This window comes from Nannospalax galili, unplaced genomic scaffold (genome assembly GCF_000622305.1).
Source record: "Nannospalax galili isolate Female #2095 unplaced genomic scaffold, S.galili_v1.0 scaffold186, whole genome shotgun sequence".
Classification (NCBI taxonomy): domain Eukaryota; kingdom Metazoa; phylum Chordata; class Mammalia; order Rodentia; family Spalacidae; genus Nannospalax; species Nannospalax galili.
In genome coordinates, this window is record NW_008358774.1 from 8,541,517 (window position 1) to 8,559,529 (window position 18,013).

General features: G+C 40.5%; 2 pseudogenes; both read left to right on the forward strand.

Annotated features, from left to right (window-relative positions):
* Positions 1–1,368: 1,368 nt before the first annotated feature.
* Positions 1,369–2,499, forward strand: LOC103724952 (annotated as a pseudogene).
* Positions 2,500–11,262: 8,763 nt separating this feature from the next.
* LOC103724953 lies at positions 11,263–17,353 on the forward strand (annotated as a pseudogene).
* The last annotated feature ends 660 nt before the right edge of the window (positions 17,354–18,013 follow it).

The following is an 18,013-nucleotide window of genomic DNA, read 5'->3' on the forward strand; positions in this document are numbered from 1 at the left end:
GGAAGATCCGCTCTTCCTCACTCAGCAGTCAAGAGTCCCTACAGACCACCTAGGAATATACTTTTTTTTGTTTGTTTGTGTTTGTTTTAAGATGACATCTTACACTATATAGCTCAAGATGACTTTGAACTCATGATCCCCTTGCTTCAGCCTCCTGAATGCTGATATTTTAGCCATGATGCATCTCTAGATCATGCTCTTTAGATTACACTAGCTGCTTTGCCTACCCAAAGTTACTGGTCCTTCAGTTGGTGATTTTTAGCTAGTTTATTCTGCCAATCTTGAAATTCAATTCATCACTTAGTCTAGAGTGGACCCTACCTTGCCACCTGTAACTCTTAGGGGAGGAGCAGGATAAGATATTCTAGACCCTTCCTGATACCTGATCCTAGGAGTTTGGTAGTATTTAAGAGGTGAGGTTCACATGATGAAGAATAGTGGGAGGGTTTGGATTTGATAGAAAACATCTGGAAATTTCTGGGGGTTACTTCACATCTGAAACTTCCAGGTGAGGAGTGAGTTAGGGGTCTATTCAAATCTGAGCTGGGGGAAGAGGATATTGGACTGTGCATGGGGAAACTTGAGCATCAGCATATGGATGTGAAGTAGTTTGGAGTACAAAGATATCTGGTTTCAGCTATAGGAATAAGGACACCAGGGATGCTCAGGGGAATGGAAGTGGCCAGATTTGACTGGTAGAGAAAACATTATTCCAAATAGAATAATAACCAGACCCCTGGTGCCTGGGATCTAATGCTTTGAGTTTGTCCCAACTCCTGAAAGCTGGCAGCCTCTCCCAGTTCCACCAGAAGTGCTTGGATACTGGTATTGGCATAGTCTCTTCTATTATCTTCTTCCTCCCCCAGACAATATAGACCTACCTCTAACATGCTCTCTTTCCTTGTTCTAACAGTAGCGTAAGGCTAAAGAGTTCATCATACCTAGGCTAATCTGTTGCAGGCTAATTTCAGGTATGTTTTTCTCAGATTCTCGGTTTGGTAAATTCAGCTCTCTCCATGCTTGGAAATAAGATGTACTTTCTCTTCCAAAGACTTTCCTGATTTGCTCCAGGATTGAATGAGGCTTGACTCACTTAATCCAGATGGAAAGTTAGATCTGATTTTTGAGATTGGGGTAAGAGAGTTAGCTATATCCAGATCAGAGGATTTATGGGCTCAGAAAACAGTATCTTGAAGGAATAGGATCAGTGGAATGTCTTCTCTAAGCTCAAGTCTTGGTCTGCTAGATCTGAATTAAAGAATTAAAAAGTCTGGGTCTATATTCTAAGCTGGGATGCCTGGGTAAATGAAGTCCAGGTGGAAAGGGGTAAGCCTTCATTTTCTCCTTTCTTCCCACTCCAGTCCCAGAATGTTGGTCATTCCTCTCCTAGCCTTCCTGTGTGTCTCAGCCTCTGCCAATGACAGTGAGATGCCACAAGCCTGGGAATGGGGTCGTGGGAAGATGGTTCCTGAAATGCTGTTGGTCAAGGCTTTCAGACACTGACTTGGGGTGCTGAGAGGGACTGGAGTAGTGAAGAGCAACTGAACTCCTGGGCGTTTCTACCTCTGCCTCCTTCTTTCCTCTCCAGTCCAGGCCAAGTCCTCCTCCTACAATGGAGAATTACAGGGGTTGTAGAGGAAAGAGGTTCTCTCAATCTAGCAACCAGCTGGATGGCCCCATCACTGCCATTCGTGTTCTCTCCGACTCATACTACATCACAGGGAAAGATTTTTCAAGTTTCTGTAGTTTGGGGTCTGTCTAGGACCTTACTAAACCAAGTTCTCATTCCCTTTGGATCATATCTACTTAAATCAACAAGTCACAGATATTACATGAGCTGGTGTTGGAGGCCTAGATTCTAGATCTGTGTTTTTTAAAACTCCCCCAACATTTGTGACCTTGAGAAGTCAGATAATCATAAACCCTCAGGAGCCTCAAGTTGTCTAGGTGGTTTAAGTCTCTTTTCTAGTGTTCCTGTCAGGTAGCCTCCCTCTTTGGTTACTGTCTCTCTTGGGATCATCCCATTCTGCTCACACATCTGGCTGAAGTTCTCTGCATGATCCAGGGCTCACCCTGCCTTCCTATCTTAGGGGGCTAGCAGGGGATGTGTCATCTTGGAAACCAGTTTGAAAATCTCAGCATGTAGAGCAAGATTCTTGAGTTTTGATAACCCTGTTCAGTGGCTTCCTTCCTTTCCTCCTCACCCCTGCCCCCAGCCTGCAGGTGCGCTACAGCAAGGTTTGGAGTGAATATGTAGGTGGCAAGTGGGGAGACCTGGAAGAGATCTTTCTGTACCCTGCGGAATCCGTGATCCAGGTGTATGGCAAGTACAATTACTATCTGAGGAAGCTGGTGTTTGTTACGAGTAATGGCCGCCACCTGTCTTTTGGATAAAGCGTAGGCGTGAGTTTCAGTGCTGCTCCCCTGCATCCCAACACCGTACTTCGCTTCATCAGTGGCCGAGCTGATTCCTACATCCGTGCCATTGGCCTGCACTAGGATGTTCCCTCTGGCCACAACAGCTGCCCTCAGCTTCCTGTTTGACAGCAGCACTGTATGAAAACTCCCTTATCATGACCCCCACCCATGCAAATTGCTTAATTAAAGCACATGACTACACGTGGTGTATCATTTGTCTCCAGACTGATAGAAATGTGTGAACCTTTTTTTCTGGCTGTCTTTGGATATTAATCCGGGGAAAGTAAGAGGATAAGGAAGTAGAAAAATCCTGGAGTTTTCTTTATAATTTTTCATAGGAGATAAAATCTGACTGCAATTCTGTTTAGGGATAGCCCTTGAGAATGTTTTTCCAACAGGAGTTCTGAGGCTAGGGTAAAATTCACTTGTGCAATACTGCCTAAAACTCAGATGTTCCACTCTCCTCTCCTCTTCCTGGGTCCGCCCATTGGGCAATCACTTCCTTGCCAGAAGAATGTCACCTCACTCTATTGACCTTAAATCACTTGCTGTACATGGGGTTCTGGACCATTGTCCTTTATTCTTTCCCCAAATCCACCTAACTTCTGACGTTTAGCCTAATATTGTCTTTAAGGACTCTGCTCTGTTATCCTAGCCCAGTTCCTCCTATTTTTCCTCACAAGTCCTGCTGAATTTCCTTAGTTCTCGAAGAATCGGGACTGTCTCCTCAGTAAGTCACTACATCCCAGTGTGAACTCTGTTTGCACTACGCTAAATAAGAAAAGTTGAGTCCCAAGTGGGGAGTGGTGGTTTATACATGTAATCCTAGAACTTGAGAAGCTCAGTCAGGAGAACTTCCACAAGTTTGAAGCCACCTGGGCAATCGAATGAATTCCAAGCTAGTGTGGGCTACAGAGTACAGCTGTCTCAAAACACTAAGTAACCAATTAATTAACTAACTAACTAAACAAATAGGAATGTCCAAAGCAGAGGGTTTTCATAGTAGGTTGTCATAAATATAAGAAGTTATTTTTATTTATTTATTGTTAATTAATTTGTGTGTGTGTGTGTGTGTGTGTGTGTGTGTGTGTCCTTTTACCATGTATAACTCAGGGATCGAACCCAGGTTGTCAGACTTAGCAGGAGACACTTTTACCCCTGAGCCATTTTGTTGACCCTAATCACCACTTTTTAGTTCCAGAATACTTTCATTACCCTCCAAAAAACTTGGCACCTATTAACAGTCACTCCATTCTCCTGCCCTCTAAGCCACTGGTGATCACTAATAAGTCTCACTGCAGATTTCCCTATTCTGGACTGGGCGTGTATGTGGAATGACACACTGATGTGGCATTGGAAAGCTGGGTGCTTTCCCTGTTCTTCCGTGCTGCAAATGGTTCAGTAATTTACTCCTTTTTAATAGATGAGTTAATGGATTTCTGAGAGCTCAGCTGTCTGATGGGCTCTAGAAGGGCCTTTAACCAATGGTTTTCATTGTGCTAGAAAGGCAGCAACATCTGAGGGCAACACTGCAGAAGACCCGAGTGAGGGGATACTGACTTTTGCGTTCTCTGTATGTCAGGTTTTTGTGAAAGATATTTAAAGAAAAGTTTTTTTTTCCATCATAACAGTTTCTTTTATTTTTAGCTGCTATGAATATAAAGCTACTAAAAGTTGCTGCTTCATTTTTTGTTAGATGATCTCATTGTACTACAATGAAGTTCTTTTCCCCAGGATACTAAAGGAACAGCAAAGAGGGGCAGCTATCTCAACTGGGGGTGTCAAGAAAGACTTAAGCACATATTCGTGTGTGTGTGTGTGTGTGTGTGTGTGTGTGTGTGTGTAGGTCAGCAGTACTAGAACTTCTTTAATATAGAAATAGAAAGACACATAATTATAGGGCTGTGGGACTATCTAAGTGTCAGAGCTACTGGGTTTGGCTCACCAGCACCAAAGAAAAGAGAACTACAGCAGCTAATATGTCCACAATGCAAAGCAGAACAGGGCAAAGGATGAAGCACCATGAAATGGCATGAACACCATGCCAAACAATTTAGACTCTTCTTTGTGGGCTTTGGGAAGCCACTGAACCAAACTTAGCTAGACTGATATGAAAGCATTGTGTTTCTCTTTTAATTAGAAATAACAGACTGCAGGTGAAGCAGGATAAGATAAAAAGGCAGCTGAGAGACTAAATCTAGATGGAGCATGAATACTTGGACAAAGGCCGTCATTCTAGAAAAAGAAGAATTTGACAGACTGGGGTGGGGGTAAGAACTGAAGAACGGGTAACTGAATACTGGAGTGTAAGCGATGGAGGAGCAGCGTCTCACAGAGCTACCAGTTTGAATTCCTAATCTAGAGTTTGGGCAACTGGAAACAGAAGGTTACCATTCTCTGTGATGGGGATTATGAAAGGAAAACCTAATTTTCTCTTAGACATATGCTTATTCATATACTTATTTTTTAGAGAAATAATTCATTAATAAAATATTTTCTTTTGCCAGATGTTGGTAGCTCATAAGGGATATTGTAATCCCAGCATTTGCGAGGCTGAGACAGGAGGATTGTCATGAATATGAGGCTATCCTGGGGTACATAGATAAACAAACAAGCAAAAACAAACAAAAATCGAGATGTGGTAGTAGTGCACAACTGTAATCCCACAAGGAGAAGTGGGAAGATCACCTCAAGTTCAAGGACAGTATGGTCTACACAGCGAGTTCCAGGACAACAAGACTGCACAGCAAGACTCTGCCTCAAAAACAAACAAACAACTCTTTCAGCATATACAAAGCATTATTTATTACGATCACCAGTCTATGCAATAGATCTCTGACATGTATTCCTCCTTTTCAACGGAAACTTTGTATCCTTAGAGCAACATCTTCCCTTTCTTCCTCCACCCCTCCCTGCCACCTCTGGTGACCATTATTTCACTTCCCAGTTCTATGAGGTCAATGTCTTATATTGCACATGTAAGTGGAATTATAAAGTATTTGTTCTTTTTTGCCTGGCCCATCTCACTTACCATAATGTCTTCCAGGTTCATCCTTTTTTCTTCAAATGATAGAATTTGGGAGTAAAGCTTTAATACGTACCTTTGATTCATGAGAAGCAAGCACGTTGATGTTGCAAAATACCCAGAAAAATACTTATGATTTTAACAGTTACAGATTACTTGTCATATTTATTAGAAAAATTTGGAAGTCTTTATTAAGCTTGTAGACAATAGAGTTTAGGATGAGGCATCATAAAAGCTGTCCATCACTCTTAAAAACATCAAGTAAGGGCTGGGGAGATGGCTCAGTGGGTAAAGCACTCACCACGCAAGCAGGAGAACTTAAGTTTAGATCCTCAGAACCCACATAAAGCTCAGTGTAGTAGTGTAGTGTGTGTCTATAATCTCAGCACTCCTGTGGAGAAATGGGAGATGGAAACAGGAGAGTCCCCAGAAGGTCTTGAGGTAGCTAGACAGGTGTAGAGGCCACACACACACTCAAACACATGCACACCACACATAGTACACACAGAGAGACACATGTCATACATAGGGATAAAAATACTAAGAAAGTGATAATAAATGGTGCATAGTTAATTCAAAAAGTCACAAGATGATATAGTGACACGATTAAAGTTTGAGGAATACTGATCTTTTCAGCCTATGTACACAATGTTCTGAATTTCTTTCTGCATCTTGTTTAATATACATTCTCTTCAGTAATATCAAATAGTTTTCTACCCAATGACCACTCTCTACACCACACTGCATGGATGCTTGTAAGCCCATTTCTCCATGGAAGGCCCCTGATCTACATTTGTCTATACTCCATTTCCTCATGCAGCTCTCCCAAATCCACCCCAGTCATATGTCTACACTCTTAAAATTAATTTATTATTATTATTAGTGTATGTGTATGATGTCTGTAGATCTACATGCCATGTGCATGTGGAAGTCAAAGAACAGCTTTGTGGAGCTGGTTCTCTCCATTTACCTTTAGAGGGCCCCAGGGATCAAACTTGAATCACCAGACTGGCGTGGCAAGCGTTTTCACCCACTAAACCATCTCTCCAGTCCCTGATGAATTCATAACAACTATCTTCTCTGTTGTTAAATGTTTCCTACTTTCTCTTGTTATTTTAACCTTTAATCTAAATTTTCTAATGAGGCATAATTTTGTCAAAGTGTATCTTATCTTCTCAAAGAGATTAAAGTAAGAGAAACTGAATCTGCATAGGCCCAATATTGTTATTGGACATGATACATGCACCTTGCTCAACTGCCTGTCACATTAGTGATGCATGTTTGAAAATTTTACATTTTTAAAACATTCTTATGTTCTGATATATTTTAATTTTCTTTGTGTGTCTTCTACCACTTAAAAACAGCAACTTCAGCTAAGTGTGGCAGTGTCTGCCTGCAGTCTCATCACTTGGGTAGTGGAGGCAGGAGAATCAGCTGTTCAAGCCAACCTGGACTACATGAACTGTGTCTAAAAAGCAGACAGGACCAGGAGATGGCTCAGTGGCAAGGGCACTTGCCAAGGAAGTCTAGCAATCTGAGTTTGATCTCCAGACACAGGTAAAGGACCAAGTCCATAAAACTGTCTTCTGACACGTGCCATGGCATGAGCATGCCCATACTCACAACAGACACACATTTACACAATAATAATAGAATGTTTTGAATTAAAACAAGAAACAGAAACTTTAATTTTGATTCCACATAACAGATTGTTTGATCATTCAAAGGGTTTTACATTATCATTTCTTGTTTTGTTTTTTAAGATTTATCTTTTTAGTTTACATGTATGAGTGTTTTACCTGAATGCATGTTTGTGTGCCACATGCATGCCTGGTGCCCTCAGAGAAAAGTATGTCAGATCCCCTGGAACTGTAGTTAAAGGTGGTTGTGTGCCACCATGTGGGTGCTGGGACCCAAACCCAAGTCCTTTTCAAGAGCAGCAAATGTTTTCAACCACTGAATCATCTCTCTAGACCCATTTTTTGAGATAGCGTATTCTTTAACCCAGGTTGGCCTGGAATTGGATATATGACCTTGAACTCCTGATCCTTCTGCCTCCGTTTTCCAAATGCTAGGATTACAGTTGTCACTACTTGTAGCTAATTTTTATTATTTGTAGCCATTTCATCTTTATAAGTTCCTTAAGTGCAAGGACCACCATAAAATTCTGCTGCCCATATGAAATTATATACTATGAAAAAACTATGATTTCTACTTTGCTAATGTAATTTTTCGACCTGGTATTAGATTGAATCCACTTCTCTGAATATGAGTTGATTTAAGGTGAAAAGAGTTTCTGTTTAAATCTGATTATATGAATCTCTTAGGGTTCTTTTAAATGTTCATTAGATCCAGGGAAATTTACAAGTTTTAGAAACTTATATTTTTTCTCTTTTGCTTTGATTCTATGATTCAAAACCCCTTGGAACCAGTAAACCTTCCCATTGAAAGCACCTTCTCTCAGGGACCCTATATCCTTCTGTCCTTAAATGACAGCCTAAATTAGTTCCAGAAAAAAGTATCTGGGTATAAGAAGTAAAATATGTGACACAGCTGGATTGCTTCATGACAAGAAGAATACTAATTTTACAGTTCATGTTGAAATTCTAGCTTGTCATGGCTCACTTGACTTTCTGAATGAAATTTGGGGGAAAATGTATGGAAAATCCCCTGCATTTTTCTAACCCCTAACTCCAAAAAAAAAGTATCACGTTTTATCATTTTGAAATCAACAGAAACTCAAATATTTTGTTATCAAGTGTGGCTTGTAAATCCTTTACTTCATGCATGTAGAAGGGACCAGTTGCAGATAGGCACTACTTGTATTTTTATACATAATTCCAATGACATTTTGGGATATTGTGAGACGGGAAATTTCAGGTTTGAAGTTTTGGAGGAAAATAAATGTAACTGTTATTTTAAATATGTAAAGGAAAAGCTAGAGACGTAGCTTAGTGGTAGAGAATCTGCTTAGTGTGCATGAAGCCTTGCACTTGGTTTGATTCCTAACATCATCAAAATGCATACATGCATATGTGTGTGTATGTGCATGGGTGTATGTATGTGAGTATGTGTGTTTGTGTGTATGTATGTGTTTTCACATGTGTGTATGTATGCTTGTGTGTGTGCACATGGGGGGATACTTAAAGGGGAGGAGAACCCTTGGAATAAAATCTTTCCTAGTTTGCTGGCAGTCTCCATTTCTCATATTCACTAGAAGATCTCATTCTTGTTCCTATTATTCTTTGTTGTTGCTTCTGCTTTTTAAATATATTTTATGTTTTTACTGGCATGTATTAATACATGATGAAGGGCTGAAAAGATGGCTCAGTGGTTAAGAACACTGGCTGTTCTTGCAGAAGACCCAGGTTCAAATCCCAGCACCCACTTGGCAGTCAACAACCATCCATAACTCCAGTTCCAGGGGATCCGACACCCCCTTCTGCCCTCTGAAGGTATTGCATGACACAGGTGCACTTACACAGATGCTGGCATAGCACTCATACACATAAAATAAAAACAAAATAAATAAATAAAAATAATTCATATGATGAGTTCCATTACTTTTTCATACATGTGTAGGCTGCAGTTTGATCACATCCACTCTCTCTCACATCCTTTCTGATCCCTCGTCTGCTGATCCTCCTATTTTCATGTCTTTTATTTTGTTTTGTTTTGCTTTGCTGTGCTGTGCTGTGTTTTGTTTTGTTTTGTTTTGTTTTGTTTTGTTTTGTTTTGTTTTGTTTGAGACAGGGTCTCCCTGTAGCCCCAACTGGCTTGGAACTAACTGTGTACACCAGGCTGGCCTCGATCTCACAGAAATTCATTTACCTTTATCTGGAGTGTATCAGCCTCCAAAGGGAACTGGAGTCTATGTAACGACCCTCTCAGAGGTACATCATGTAATTATTCTTGGATTATTCATCAAGAAGGTTGTGATATAAAATATCAGTAATAAGTCACTGAGCTTACCTAGCAATTTTTTCTGACAGATAGCCAGTCACTGGCATTGACCTTTAATGTTTCTCATGTTTCACACTGTTTACCACCCAGCCTGTCTCCTGTCTGGTGAATGACTTCAGATAAGGATGCTTGACTCATTATTTATTACAGCTTCCTTGTTGGGCACAGTGTCGTCAACAGGCATGTTTAATCCTGTTTTGCCCAAGTGAGAACTTTACTGTATCTGGAATCTGTGTTCTCAAGTACATTTCAGCAGGTTTACCCACTAACACCTTCCTCCTTCACAGGAATGGTGAAAAGATGAGTGTGTTTCTGAAGTCTTTCTATCACCATGATGTCACAGTAATTAATAAGGTCAATGGACATTGCGTGGGGTTTGCAACAGGAAGTTCTCTTTCAGAGTCCACATTTTACCACCTCTTAGCTGAGTGATATGAGGCAGAAACCTAAAGGTCTTGTCACCTTTGGTCCTTTCTTTATCTGTAAAACTAGGGCAGCAAAATTGCACCTCCATTTCCTTATGGAGTAGATAAGAGTGTCAAGCGAAGCAATGGGCATGGAGCCCTAGTTCCCTTTAATGTCTGTTGTCACAGTGACTCATTTTTAACAGAATAACCTGAGTCTAAACCTTAATGAGATTTTTAGAAATCACCAGTAGCTGTGATTTAGGTATAACTTTTGCAAAGAAAAGACATAATTTTAAAAGAAATAAATATGAAATAGATTATTTTAGGTGTAGTTTTTTGCTTTTTATTTTTTATTTGTGCTGGGTGTGGTGGCACACGCCTGTAGTCCCAGCACTTGGGAGGCAGAGGCAGGTGGATCTCTGTGAGTTTAAGGCCAGCCTGGTCTACATAGTGAGTTCCAGGACAGCTGGGGCTATAGGGAGACCCTGCTTCAAAAAGACCAAAAAAATTGTTTTTTAAATTATTATTTTTACTTTTTGTGTGTGTAAGTATATCGTCTGCATGTATGTAAGTGTGCCTGCATTGTGCATTGCCTATGGAGGTCAGAAGACGGCATTGGATTCCCTTGGAACTGGAGTTACAGACGATTGTTAGCCATCATGTGGGTGCTGGAAATCGAACCTGGGTCACCTGCAAGAGCAGCAAGTGCTCTTAACCACTGAGCCATCTCTCTGGCCCAGTTATTTGCTTTTAACACAGTCCACATGTAATTTGACTGAGTGAGAAAACTTTTAAAGTACTTTTATTTGCTAATTTTACATATGCATATACCTGCTCAGACTCATAGCTGTTGCCTCCAAAGAGGAGCTTCTTTAATTGTTTTGACCACATGAAATCAGCTAGAAAGCGAATTCAAGGCTCCAGTATATGAGCTCTGCTATGTGAGTCAGGCCTTAGCCTAAGAATTTCGCCTTCGGAAAAATAGTCTTTAAATGTTGCATAACCTGTGTTTATAAAACCCATGTAACTGGTATCTCAGTGTTGACTTGTTTAGGAGGCTTTTCCTAGAACATCAAGCAATCATTACTTTGTGTTCATTGATTGCTGTAATTCAAGAGATTATATTAAAATATACTTTATTTGATTAGGCTACTAAGGCTGATAAATTATCAATTAATTAATTATCATAAATTATCAATTTGGTTGAGAAGGTAAATGACTCATAAAATTTTAACATTATTAATTTTTTTCTGATAGCAAATGTTCAGTTCTGCAATAAAGAAGAAGAAACTGAGTGGGGTGTGGGGGCACATGACTGTAGTCCCAGCACTCAGGAGATGGAGACAGATGTTTCATGATCTCAAAGCTAGCCTGGGCTACATTTGAGACTCTATTAAAAAAATGAAAAAAATGAAAGAAAAAAGGACTGGAGAGATGACTCAGTGGATAATGCACTTGCTGTATGAATGTGAGGACTGAAGCTAGGATACCCAGGACCCGTATGAAAGGCAGGCAAGCATGGAGGCTACCTGTAATCCCAGCACTTGGGTGGTAGAGACTGGAGATCCCCAAGGAAAGCTGACTGTTTAGACTAGCTGGAATGGGCAAGCACTGTGTGCAGAAAGAGAACCTGACTCCATAGATAGTGATCAAGGAAGACAGCAACATCAACTTCAGGCCTCTACCTTCACACTCATACATATGCACATGCACCTACACACATGTGTACCCAAACATGCACATGTGAACATGCAATACATCACACACACACACACACACACACACACACACACACACAAACCATCACTACCCTACTTGACTTCTTGTAATTACAGAAATTGATTTATTGAGGGTTTACTAAGGCCCAGCAACTGTGTCTGTTGTGCTGTGCATATTCAGTTTATCAAGATTGACAACAGCTGTCACTATTTGCATGCTAACAGTGAGGAAAAAGGGAAATTTAAGGCTGCATAATTAGTCATTAGGCTAAGTGGAATTAAAACAAGTCTTTTTAGGCTGGGGAGATGACTCAGTCTATGAAGTGCTTGTCTCTCAAGTGTGAGGACATGAGTTCAATTTCCAGAACCCATTTAAAAGGTGGACATGGTAGCACACTATTGTAATCTCAGCGAGATGAGAGGCAGAGCACACAAACCCCGAGAGCTTGCTGGCCAGGTAGCCCAGCCTACTTGATCTGCTTGATAAAGTTCTAGGCCAATGAGAGATACAAACTCAGGAAAAAAGTAGAAGATGCTTGGGGAATGACACCCAAGGTTGTCCTCTGACTTCTACACTTAGGTATACACATGTGCACATGCATATCCATACCCACAAGTGCACACAGACAAACCACATAGTCATTTGCGTTAAGCCATGCTAACTGAATAGACTTTGTGTCACTACATTATGCTGAAATTTTCAGCGTGTGCTGAATGTATTTACTAAAAGACGTTTGTTTGCTAAACATTCATTAACTGATTCTCTGCTGAAATCTACGCCTTTATTGCTTGCTTTGGTCTCTATTGCATCCTGTATGATACATTTAAATCCACAGCACACATCCCTCAAATGAGGGACGTTCAAATATTTGAAGCCATCTGTCACCTTACCACACTCTCGCCTCACCTCTAGGATAAATAAAAAAGCAATTTCATGATCTTCATTTTTCTTTGTTAGAACCCTGTAAGATAAAGAGGAATGTGAATATCCCATTTGTTGGATGAGAAAACTGAGCCAGCACAGTGCAGTGCTTGTTTGCATTCCAACTGCACAATGCTGTGTTTGTTCCCTATGGAAGATGATCTGCACAGGACCAACTAGTTCTTGCCACTTGGTACTTGTGCTTCAGACCACAGCTCACATCTGCAAATCTGGAATATTGGTTGTAATATCCATGGCTTGGATTGTAAACGAGGTCCTTCTCTTAGAGGAGTCCTTCATAGCTTCTTTTCCTCCTCTTCTTCCTTAATCTTTTCTAGTCGTTAGCCTTGGGCTATAGTCTAGAGTCTGGCACATCAGAAGAGGTTAGCAGTTAGGAGGATGAACACTATGTTGCATGTGAGTTTTTATTTATTAATTTTTCTTTTGTTGTATATGTATGTGTCTACGTGTGTGGGTGTGTGCACATGTGTGGATGTCAGAGAACAACCTTGGGTGAGGTGTTCAGGTGCTATCCTTTTTTTATTTAAGATAGGATCTTTCATTGACTTTGAACTTTGCACGGAGGCTATGCTAGCTGAACCATGAGCTTTCAATCTTGCCATTGCTAAGATTATAGGTATATATTTCCCATGCCCAGATCTGGGGATCTCATACTTGCAAGACAAGTCCTTTACTGATTAAGTAATCTTCCCAGTCTACATGTGAGTTCTTAAATCTTTTCTGCTGATGCTTGACCTAGAGCTGTTGTGTATTTGGAAATGGAAAAAGAGTATCACCTTGATATCTTGGAAATCACTATTATGTAATCAGCTTGAGGCAACATCTCCATCCTTGGGCATCCCATCTCCTTGGGCTGCCTCCCCAAGGATAACTCTATCTATGTCATGCCAAATACTGGGGACAGGAAGTCATGCAGTGTTAGTGACCCTGAATGCCCTCCAGATGGCCTTTACAAGCACAGCACTGAAACAGTGTTTGATTCTGAGGGTTGGCTGGTAGTCTGCTACCATTGGGTAAGAATTACTTGTGCCTTCACTAAACTTGATTTACACATGTCATTTGTGAGGTGTACGTGTGTTTATTTTTTGAATGCTAGGGTTAAAGAAGCATCTTATGATTATTAGTATTTCTAGTTGAAAAGGCAATTTAACCTATTTATGTTCCAAATAAGGATTCTCAGTGTGAATCAATCATAAAGTAGAATATAGCAAAATGTTAAAACAGATTTGATAACAGCCTCAGAAAAATTTAATATTCCTTGAGAAAGAAGAAATGCTGTTTCATTCATGAATTAATATCAGAGGATTTTTTTTCTCAGTTTAATATTTCATACTAAGTTGCCATTTATTTCAACAGGACATTTTATTGCAATGAAATATAACCCCAATAGAAGCTAGCTTTTAAAAAGTGAGTAATAGCCTTATTTATGAAGCTGAAAAAATGTTTATCAAGAAAAATGTCTCAATCAGGAGCAGTCTGTTTCTTAGATACTGTGCATCTCTCTATTCATTGTAGGCTTTATTATAGCTGTTCAGGGTGACCGTCCTTTTAGAAGCCCAATGGTCACAACAGCACAACACAAAGTTCATATCTTTACAAAGAAAGCCCACAGGAAGAGTGCATTTCTGTCCCTTAGAAACCCTGCAAAGTTCTCATCACTCCTTTATTCCAGCTGGGTCACGTAACTGTCTGGCACCATTCATTGCCCAGAGCAGGATGCGCTACCACATAGGAGGCCAGTGAGGAGCAAGTGAGTCTCAAAGAACACTGAGAATGTAGGTAGCTTATGCCAGACAGCACCTATGCACACATCAGGCTAAATGAAGACCCAGAACAAGCAGTTGCTTTGCTCCTGAGTCTGGGGCAAGCAGTTAGGGATCAGGAGAGGCCATACTAGAGCAACACACCCTCAGTGTTCTCCCTTATTTGTAGCTCTTAGCACCAATCCCTTATATGTGGGTGTATATGTGATGTAATAGCAGGAGCCAGGAAAATGGAAAGGAAGCACAGAGGTGAAGGGAAAGAAGGAACATGAGAGAAGGGACTTCTAGGAAACAGATGTTTCCAAGGGGAAAATAGGAGTATTCAACTGGGAAGGGAAGAAGGAAGGACACACAAGGGAGCATGGAGGAAAAGGGAAGAAGGAACTCTAGAGATGGGGGATAATAGGAGACAGGTATTATCAAGGGGAAAATGGGGGAAATGGGGGTACTTAAACTTGGAAGGGAAGAGGTAGATTAGACAAGGAGAGGCAAAGGAAAGAGATAAAGCTTAGGTGGCCTAAAAATCCTGAGGGAAATGTATTAATTCACCCCCTCCTGAAAAATACACTTTCAATATCTGAACATGAGTGCATGTGTATACCTGAAGGCTATTTAACAAGGAGCACAATGCCAGGCAGGATAAACCCCCCTTCGAATTGCTGGTCAGGGTAGTTCAAGAGAGCCCCAAAGTAACAAAGGCTATTGACACATCCCTTGATTACCTCTCAGAACTTGAAGGTCAGATCCTATTTCAGAAGACAGGACATGCTTTGGGCACAGGCCTTGGAGCAATGGAGCTGGAACTGACCTGGAAGCCACCTCCCTGAAGACTAGCTCTCATAGTTCTAGAGGATACTATGAGGCCGCTAAGGGAAAAAAATCAATGATCCAACCCAGTTATAAAGCCTAATAGCCACAACGAAGGGCACAGCAAACTATATTGCGCAGTAGTGGCATTTTTATCTAGGGGGTAATCAACAGCTATCTAATTGGAGTTAAAGCCCTCTCAATGGGAGAGAACTCATGGGTAGCATTATAAATACAGCCAAATACAAGTGGCTTGAGAGGTCATAGATCCTAGAGAAAACCCTATCTTTGTAATGTCTCTAGACAAATGAAATTTCTTACTATAGGCTAAATATGGATCCTTATATTTAAAGACAAATATACCACACACCACTCTTCAAAGAAGCTTCTTTTTGTAACAGAGGGAGGCTATTATAGAGTTTCACAACTAGTCACACACAGAGAATATATTTCTGATAGATGCCCAGCCCTAAGTGATATATCTACAGTGGAACTTCTACACCCAAGGCTCATGGAACCTAGTGAAACAGGGGGTAGAGAGAATATTAATATATCCCTCAACTCTCATCAGTGAAGCTTCCTCATATGACAGAATGTGATATAAACAGAGGGCCACAATTGGCTAAGTTTTAGAGAATAAGAAACTGCAGAGTACATGTCCCTGGATAGGACTCCTATATTAAATCTCACCCACACATGGCTAAGGGATCATGGTGGCATGGGGTGGGGGGATGTAAGAGTCAGGGTTGGTGCATGAACATAAGGAACAGAGGCTTTCAGGCCTCTGGGAACTTGCTCATATGAACTTGCAACAAGGGTGATATGACCCAGCAGATTCAATCAGAAAATCCTCAACATAGGGCATGGGAAATGGACAGCAGACCCCAACCCTAACCAAAGAATTATTGACAACTGATTACTGCTGGGTGAGGGAGAGTAGATCTTCTTTAATGGAGTGACCATAGATAGGCTGAGTAGACTCCAGTGGACGAACTTGTGCTGGGGGACATCTGGGTACAAATGCTTGATAGGATAGGAATTAACATATATGAAACAATGAATGAAAACCATTGTGGGGTTTGGGGATAGGGTTGGGGTGGATGGGGAGGGAGTCTAAATTTTATTAAGATCTATTATGTGAAATGCACAAAAACTCAAAAATATTTTAGAAAAAAGATTTTGGAGCTAGAAAGATGGTTCAGAGGTTAAGAGCATTAGCTGTTCTTTCAGAGGACCTGGGTTTAGTTCCCAGCACCCACATGGCAGCTAACAACCACCCATAACTCCAGTTTCAGGGGATCCAATGCCCTCTTCTGGCCTCTGCAGGCATTGTATACATGGGTACAATTATACACATGCAGGCAAAACACTCATACACACAAAATAAAAATAAATAAATAATTCTAAAGTTTTGGAAGTTAGAGTTCTGGGCTTTAAAAAAAGATTCGAGATTTCCTTCTGTGATTTTTAAAATAGAAATATTCACATCTTAGATAACACCTGTAGTTATGATTTCATTCACTAATTGATGCAGAAAAATCAATTGTTTTGATTAATGTCATAGTGTAGAAAATCACAGTTGATATAGTAAGCATGCTTTTTTCAAATCCTCATGTAACAGTTTGAAAATTATTTATTTATTGATTTTTATTTTATATGTATGGGTGGTTTGCCTGTGTATTAAGTGCATTACATATTGCATAATACCTGAGGAGGCCACCAGAGGGCGTTGTATCCCTGGGAACTGGGGTTACAGACTAATGTTAACCACCATGTGGGTGTTGGGAACTGAACATAGGTCCTCTGCCATAGCAATAAGTGGTCTTAACTATTGGTGAAGGTGGCCATCTCTCCACCTCCAATAGAACAGTTTTAATTATGAACGTGGAAATACACAGAAGAAAAACTTTTATAGGTATTGATCACAGTTATCAATAAGTTTATTCTTTTACTAATTTCCCCCTTCTTTGCTTTATTTTTTTAAAGTATATTATCTTTTTGCACCAGAGGTACAATTTCATTTCCCCAAAGATTCTGAATTTGTGACTTTTAACATTCCCTTTGGGAAGTCTGGCCTCTTTACTTATTTTGACATTTTTTTCTCGTGACCCAGCTATGATGGTAGTAAACTCAAGTTGACCATGTTCTGTATGCTATGACATGGTACAAGATGCTGCCCCCTTCTGTTGGCTGTCCCTTTCCATTCTGTATGGACCAGAGTCATGGGAGGCAACCAGTGTGCTGCAAATACCCACAACACCAACATGAGCATGACAGGTAATTCTGGCCAGTCATTCATCAACTGGTAGTGACAGTGTTGGGAAAGTACTCCTCATTGATTTTAAAGCCAAGCCTTTCATTAATGGTTCTATAACTAACTCCACTATCATAAACTTAATAACACTTTGAGTTTCTGCTTTAGGTTTTATTATTTATTTACTTATTTTTGAAGCTGGATCTTGTCATATAGCCCAGGCAGTTCTTGAAATCAGGATTCTTCTGCCTCAGCCTCCTGAGTGCTGGGATTACAAGCATTTGCTACAATGTCTGGCTACTGGCATAGGTTTCTGCTTAAAGAACTTTATTCTTGATAGGTGTAGCAGCTGGGATCTCAGCAGACCACCAGAGAGTGCCAGGTTCTGGCCTCCCTCTGGCATAGGGGCTGAGAATGCAGGGGACTGCCTGAGAACACCCAGATCCTATATCCATGTGGTGCTGACCTGAAGCCATCAGTTCCCTCCAAAATAAAACCTGAGAGAACATGAAACCTGTACCAACCAGCTTTACATAACCAACAAGAAAAGGACCCAGGCACCCTGATAATACAAACAGAAGCATACTTCAACTTAATTCTCATATCAGAATCATAAACAACAAAAGAAATTCACATGTCAAAATCACAACGAAAGAATAATAAAATGCAAAGCCAAAACACTATGTCCCCACCGAACGCCATCAGTCTTGTAGAA